Source organism: Arachis hypogaea, chromosome 9 (genome assembly GCF_003086295.3).
Source record: "Arachis hypogaea cultivar Tifrunner chromosome 9, arahy.Tifrunner.gnm2.J5K5, whole genome shotgun sequence".
Taxonomy (NCBI): Eukaryota; Viridiplantae; Streptophyta; class Magnoliopsida; order Fabales; family Fabaceae; genus Arachis; species Arachis hypogaea.
The window spans coordinates 96,699,760-96,707,513 of NC_092044.1; the positions used below are offsets into that span (position 1 = coordinate 96,699,760).

The 7,754-nt window shown below is 37.3% G+C and overlaps 1 non-coding gene across 1 annotated transcript; it reads left to right on the plus strand.

The window, feature by feature from the left end:
* Positions 1 to 993: 993 nt before the first annotated feature.
* Positions 994 to 1,097, plus strand: LOC112713658 (small nucleolar RNA R71). Its single transcript, XR_003158628.1, has one exon. It is a non-coding gene; the product is annotated as a small nucleolar RNA R71 (small nucleolar RNA).
* The last annotated feature ends 6,657 nt before the right edge of the window (positions 1,098 to 7,754 follow it).

Genomic DNA, 7,754 nt, shown 5'->3' on the forward strand with positions numbered 1-7,754 from the left:
ATACTGGGCAACTTGCCCTAAAACAATGTCTCATCTTTTTCAGAAGATGAATAGTCATCAGAACTCATGAATGGTAAAAGGAGGTTCAATGAAATCTCTATGGTCTCTAGATGAGCCTCAAATTCCTTAGGTTCCTCAATTGGGAACTCCTTTTTGTCCAGAGGATGTCCCAAGAGGTCTTCCTTACTGGAATTCACGTCCTCTTCCTCCTCTGTGCATTCGGCCACACGAAGTAAGGTTATGGACTTGCACTCTCTTTTTGGATTCTCTTTTGTATTGCTTGGGAGAGTACTAGGAGGAGTTTCAGTGACATTTTTACTCAGCTGGCCCACTTGTACCTCTAAATTTCTAATAGAGGACCTTGTTTTATTCATGAAACTTAAAGTGGCCTTAGATAGATCAGAGACTATGTTTGTTAAGCTAGAGGGGCTCTGCTCAGAATTCTCTCTCTGTTGCTGAGAGGATGATGGAAAAGGCTTGCTATTGCTAAACCTGTTTCTTCCACCATTATTAAAGACTTGTTGAGGCTTTTGTTGATCCTTCCATGAGAAATTTGGATGATTTCTCCATGAGGGATTATAGGTATTTCCATAGGCTTCACCCATGTAATTCACCTCTGACATTGCAGGGTTCTCAGGATCATAAGCTTCTTCTTCAGAAGATGCTTCTTTAGTACTGTTGGATGCATTTTGCAAACCATTCAGACTCTGAGAAATCATGTTGACTTGCTGAGTCAATATTTTGTTCTGACCCAATATGGCATTCAGAGCATCAATTTCAAGAACTCCCTTCCTCTGAGGCGTCCCATTACTCATAGGATTCCTTTTATAAGTGTACAAGAACTGGTTATTTGCAACCATGTCAATGAGTTCCTGAGCTTCTGCAGGCGTTTTCTTCAGGTGAATAGATCCACCTGTAGAATGGTCCAATGACATCTTAGACAATTTAGATGGACCATCATAGAATATATCCAGGATGGTCCATTCTGAGAGCATGTCAGAAGGACACTTTTTGGTCAGTTGCTTGTATCTTTCCCAAGTTTCATAGAGGGATTCACCATCTTTCTGTTTGAAGGTTTGAACATCCACTCTAAGCTTGCTCAGCTTTTGAGGAGGAAAGAACTTGGCTAAGAAAGCCGTGACTAGCTTATCCCAAGAGTTCAGGCTATCTTTAGGTTGAGAGTCCAACCATATTCTAGCTCTGTCTCTTACAGCTAAATGGAAAAGCATAAGCCTGTAAACCTTGGGATCAACTCCATTGGTCTTAACAGTATCACAGATTTGCAAGAATTCATTTTAGAACTGAAAAGGATCTTCTGATTGAAGTCCATGAAACTTACAATTCTGTTGCATCAGAGAAACTAATTAAGGCTTTAGCTCAAAATTATTTGCTCCAATGGCAGGGATTGAGATACTTCTTCCATGTAAGTTGGAATTTGGTGCAGTAAAGTCACCAAGCATCTTCCTTGTATTGTTGTTAGGATCGGCCATGTCTCCTTCTTTTTCGAGATTCTTTGTAAGGTTTTCTCTGGATTGTTGTGCTTTAGCTTCTCTTAGCTTCTTCTTCAGAGTCCTTTCAGGTTCAGGATCTGCTTCAACAAGAATGTCCTTTTCTTTGCTCCTGCTCATATGAAAAAGAAGAGAACAGAAAAGAAGAGAAATCCTCTATGTCACAGTATATAGATTCCTTTATGTGAGTAGAAGAAGAAAAGAATGGAAGAAGAAAAAATCGAACACAGAGAGAGAAGAGAAGAGGGTTCGAATTATGAGTAGAAGAGAAGTGTTAGTAGATAAATAAATAAATGGAAGGAGATGAGAGAGAGAGAGAGAGAGAATTCGAATATTAAAAGAAGAGAGAGGATAAATATTTTTATTTTTATTTTATTTATGATGTTAGTTTCGAAAATTAGGAGAAGAAATAAAATAAAATTAAAATTTAAAACAATTAGTTAAATAAAAAGATTTTTAAAAAAGGGGAAGGTGGTTTTCGAAAATTAGAGAGATAAAATTAGTTAGGTGGTTTTAAAAAAAGATAAGAATTTTAAAACAAAAAAAGTCAATTAGTTAGTTGCAAAAGATTTGAAAATCAATTTTGAAAAGATAAGAAGTTAGAAAAGATTTTTTTGAAATCAAAATTTAAAAAAAAAGATATGATTGAAAAAAGATTTGATTGAAAAAGATATGATTTGAAAAATATATGATTAAAAAGATATGATTGAAAAGATATGATTGAAATTTATTTTGAAAAAGATTTGAAAAAGGAATTAAAAAGATTTTATTTTTAAAATTAAAATTGATTACTTGACTAACAAGAAACTAAAAGATATGATTCTAGAATTTAAAGATTGAACCTTTCTTAACAAGAAAGTAACAAACTTCAAATTTTTGAATCAATCACATTAGTTGTTAGTAAAGTTTTTGAAATTCTGAAATGAAATTAAGAAAAAGATTTTGAAAATCAATTTTTACAATTTTCGAAAATATTAAGAAAAAAATGAAAAAGATTTGATTTTTGAAAAAGATTTGAAAAGATAAGATTTTTTTTTTAAAATGAAATCTTGACTTGACTAACAAGAAACAACTTATTTAAAAAAAATTACTAAGTCAACCCAAAATTTCAAAATTTATGAGAGAAATAAGGAAAAGATATTTTTTATTTTTTATTTTTTGAATTTAATGAGGAAAGAGAAAAAAGAAAGATATCATTTTTGTGGTTTTCTCTTCTTTTCTTTTAGTAAACAGCAAGATTGACACAAGACATGAAAAATTAATATCAAAACACATAATGCATGCAAGAACACTTTGAATGTCAAGATGAACACCAAGAACACTTTGAAGATCAAGATGAACATCAAGATTTATTTTTGAAAAATTTTCAAGAAAAGAAAAACATGCAAGACACCAAACTTAGAGATTTTTCATGTTTAGACACTATGAATGCAAAAATGCATATGAAAAACAACAAAAGACACAAAACAAGAAAATATGAAGATCAAACTAAGAAAATCCTCAAGAACAACTTGAAGATCATGAAGAACACATGCATGAATTTTTGAAAATTTTTTTGAAAAATTAAAAAGATGGCATTCACACCAAACTTAAAAATTGACACTAGACTCAAACAAGAAACACAAAATATTTTTGATTTTATGATTTTATAATTTTTTTTGGATTTTTCAAAAATTATTTTTTTTTGAAAAACGAAAAAGAAGAAAAATTTTTGAAATATTTTTGAAAACTTTTTGAAAATAAAATAAAAAGAAAATTACCTAATCTGAGCAACAAGATGAATCGTCAGTTGTCCAAACTCGAACAATCCCCGGCAACGGCGCCAAAAACTTCATGCACGAAATTGTGATCTTAGTGGCAGCAACAACTTGGTACGCACAATTATAATCTCAACTCTTTTTCACAACTTCGCACAACTAACCAACAAGTGCAATGGGTCGTCCAAGTAATAAACCTTACGTGAGTAAGGGTCGATTCCACGGAGATTGATCGCTTGAAGCAAGCTATGGTCACCTTGTAAATCTCAGTCAGGCGAGTTCAAATGGTTATAGAGTTTTAATAATTAAAAGATAAATAAAACATAAAATAAAGATAGAGATACTTATGTAATTCATTGGTAGAAATTTCAGATAAGCGTATGGAGATGCGTTGTTCCTTCTGAATCTCTGCTTTCCTACTGCCTTCATCCAATCCTTCAGACTCATTTCCATGGCAAGCTGTATGTTGGATGTCACCATGTCAATGGCTACTTCCCGTCCTCCCAATAAAAATGGTCCTCTACGGTTTCTGTACAGCTAATCAACTGTCGGATTGCTCGTCTCGGATGAAAAATACCATGCATAGATATCGTATGGCTAATCAGCTATTGGTTCTCGATCGTGTAGGAATAGGATTTACTATCCTTTTGCGTCTGTCACCATGCCCTACAGTTGCGAGTTTGAAGCTCGTCACAGTCATCCCATCCCAGATCCTACTCGAAATACCACATACAAGGTTTAGACTTTCCGGGTCTCAAGAATGCTGCCAATGGGTTCTAGCCTATTCCACGAAGACTCTAATCTCGGATTCAGATGCCCCATTGTCAGGGGGGAGTCGATGTGAATCGTTGATTAGAAATCCAAGAGATATACATTCAAGCTTGTCTTCATGTAGAACGGAAGTGGTTGTCAATCACGCGTTCATAAGTTAGAATGGTGATGAGTGTCACATAATCATCACATTCATCATGTTCTTGTGTGCGAATGAATATCTTATAATAAGAATAAGCATGAATTGAATAGAAAACGGTAGTACTTTGCATTAATACTCGAGGAATAACAGAGCTCCACACCTTAATCTATGGTGTGTAGAAACTCCACCGTTGAAAATACATAAGTGAAAATAAGGTAGGCATGGCCATGAGGCCAGCCCCCAATGTCTAAGGACTAACAATGATCAAAGATGTTCCAAAAGCTCGTCCAAAGATTCTAATACAATAGTAAAAAGTTCTATTTATACTAAACTAGTTACTAGGGTTACAGAAATAAGTAAATGATGCAGAAATCCACTTCCGGGCACACTTGGTGTGTGCTTGGGCTGATCATTGAAGCTTTCATGTGTAGAAGTCTTCCTTGGAGTTAAATGCCAGTTTGTAACCTATTTTTGGTGTTTGACTCTGGCGTTTAACGCCATAATAGGGCAGAAAGCTGGCGTTGAACGCCAGTTTGTGCCGTCTAAACTTGGGCAAAGTATGGACTATTATATATTGCTGGAAAGCCCTGGATGTCTACTTTCCAACGCAGTTGAGAGCGCACCATTTTGGACTTCTGTAGCTCCAAAAACTCCATTTCGAGTGCAGGGAGGTCAGAATCCAACAGCATCAGCAGTCCTTCTTCGGCCTCTGAATCAGATTTTTGCTCATGTCCCTCAATTTCAGCCAAAAAATACCTAAAATCACAGAAAAGCACACAAACTCATAGTAAAGTCCAGAAATGTGAATTTTGCTTAAAATCTAATAAAAATATACTAAAAAGTGAATAAAACATACTAAAAACTATATAAAAAACAATGTCAAAAAGCGTATAAATTATCTGCTCATCACCCACCAACCCTCACCCACTTCAAATTCAAAATTTCCCACCCAATTCCCACCCATTCATTCAAACCCTACTGCTAACCCACCCCTATAAATACCCATTCTTCCAACCCTTCATACACACACTCCAAACACTAAAGCCCTCACTTGGCCGAACCACTATCCCCCTCCATCTCATCTATTCTCTTATTCTTCTACTCTTTTCTTTCTTATTTTGCTCGAGGATGAGCAAAGCTTTTAAGTTTGGTGTTGGAAAAGCCTTGATTTTTGCTTTCCATTCACACTTATGGCACCCAAAGTTGGAGAATTCTCTAGAAAGAGGAAAGGAAAAGCAGTTGCTTCCAGCTCCGAATCTTGGAAGATGGAGAGATTCATCACTAAAGCTCATCAAGACCACTTCTATGAAGTAGTGGCAAAGAAAAGGGTAATTCCTGAAATCCCCTTTAGTCTCAAAAAGAATGAGTACCCAGCGATCCGATGAGAAATCCGGAGGAGAGGTTGGGAAGTCCTAACCAATCCTATTCCAGAAGTTGGAATTTTGATGGTGCAAGAGTTCTATGCTAATGCATGGGTCACTAAAAACCATGACACTAGTGTGAACCCACATCCCAATAATTGGAGCACTATGGTCCGAGGGCGATCCTTGGATTTTAGCCCAGAAAGTGTAAGATTGGCACTCCATTTTCCAATAATGCAAGGAGACCCACATCCTTACACTAGGAGAGTCAATTTTGATCATAGGCTAGACCAAGTCATTTCAGACATTTGTGTGAAAGGAGCTCAGAGGAAGAGGGATGCTCAAGGCAAGTCTATCCAACTGAGAAGGCTTGACCTCAAGCCCGTAGCTAGAGGATGGTTGGAATTCATCCAACGCTCCATCATCCACACTAGCAATCGGTATGAAGTGACCATAGACAGAGCCATCATGATTCATTGCATCATGATTGGAAGTGAGGTGGAGGTACATAAGGCAATACCTTAAGAGTTATACAAGAAAGCTGAAAAGCCTTCCACCTAGCAAGGTTGGCAATCTCCCACCTTATCTGTCATCTATGCAATTCAGCTGGGATTGTCATAGAAAGAGACATCCCCATTAAGGAGGACGAGCCCATCACTAAAAGAAGGATGGAGCAAATCAGAGAGCCTACACATGCACCTCAACAAGAGCATGTCGAGCAACCTCAACAAGAAATCCCTGGGATGCCTCAAGGGATGCATTTTCCTCTCCAAGGCTATTGGGACTAATTGTATACTTCTCAAGGAGAATTAAGCTCTGACATGGATCAGTTGAGGATGGGACATCAAGAGCATTCCACCATCCTCCATGAAATAAGAGAAGATCAAAGGGCCATGAGAGAAGATCAAAGAGCCATGAGGGAAGAACAACAAAGGCAGGGGCGTGACATAGAAAAAATCAAGCACTCCATTGGATCCTCTAGAAGGAGTAGTAGCCGCCATCACTAAGGTGGATTTGTTCCCTTAATCCCCTGTTGCTTATGTTATTTTTCTGTTTTCCTTGTATTTTATTTTATTGTCTGTTTTCTAGTGCATGATCATCTTTACTTTATGTCTTAAAGCTATAAAATATTCCCTACATCTCTCACCTTGCTTAAAAGAAAATTTTAATTGAAAAAGGAAAATGAGATACTTGAATTTCGAGTTATATCATAAGAATAGTTTAGAAGGCAAGAGCAAAAAGCCAATATCTCTTTTAACCAAAAGGAAAGAGCAAGGATCCAAGGCTTTGAGCATCAATGGTTAGGAGGGCCTAAAAGAAACAAAATCTTAGCCTAAATAGTTCAAATGAGCTGCTTCCCTAGCTATATGCTTGTGGTGTGAAGGTGTCAAGTGAAAAGCTTGAGACTGAGCAGTTAAAGTCGTTATCCAAAGCAAAGAGTGGGCTTAATAACTTTGGACACCACTGGCTGAGGATTCTAGCAAAGCTGAATCACAATCTGAAAGGGTTCAACAAGTTAAGTATCTGTGGCGTTTATGTATCCGGTGGTAATACTGAAAAACAAAGCGCTTAGGGTCACGGCCAAGACTCTAAAGAAGCTATGTTCAAGAATAAAAAAGAACTGAACTAGGAGAATCAATAGTATCATCTGGATTCTGACTTCTTAAAGATGCCAATCATTCTGAGCTTGAATGGAAAGTGAGGTGCTGATGCGTAAGCATCTTTCCTATTTTTTCCTAGTGAATTTGCACAGATTTTATTGAGTTTAATCAAGGATTAATTATATTTTAGCCACTATGGATGCTATTTTGAGTTTTGTGCAATACTGTTTATTTTAGATAGCATTCGGCTGGATTTGATGAAGTTTTTGCAGCACAAGAATCAAAGGAGATGGCTTGGAGGAACGACGCGCACGCGTGCCTGACGCGTGCGCGTGATTTGGAGGTATCCATGGCGACGCGTGTGCGTGACTGATGCGTACGCGTGATTTGAAGATTTGCTCAGCGATGCGTCCGCGTGACCGACGCGTCCGCGTGACTTGTGAAGAAGACCAGCGACGCATCCGCGTGACTGACGCGTACGCGTGACATGCGCCACGTGCAGAAAAACACTGGGTGCGATTTCTGGGCTGTTTTGACCCAATTTCCAGCCGAGAAAACACAAATTATAAGCTACAGAATGGACAAATCAAGTGGTCCCCACCCATCAGCTAAAG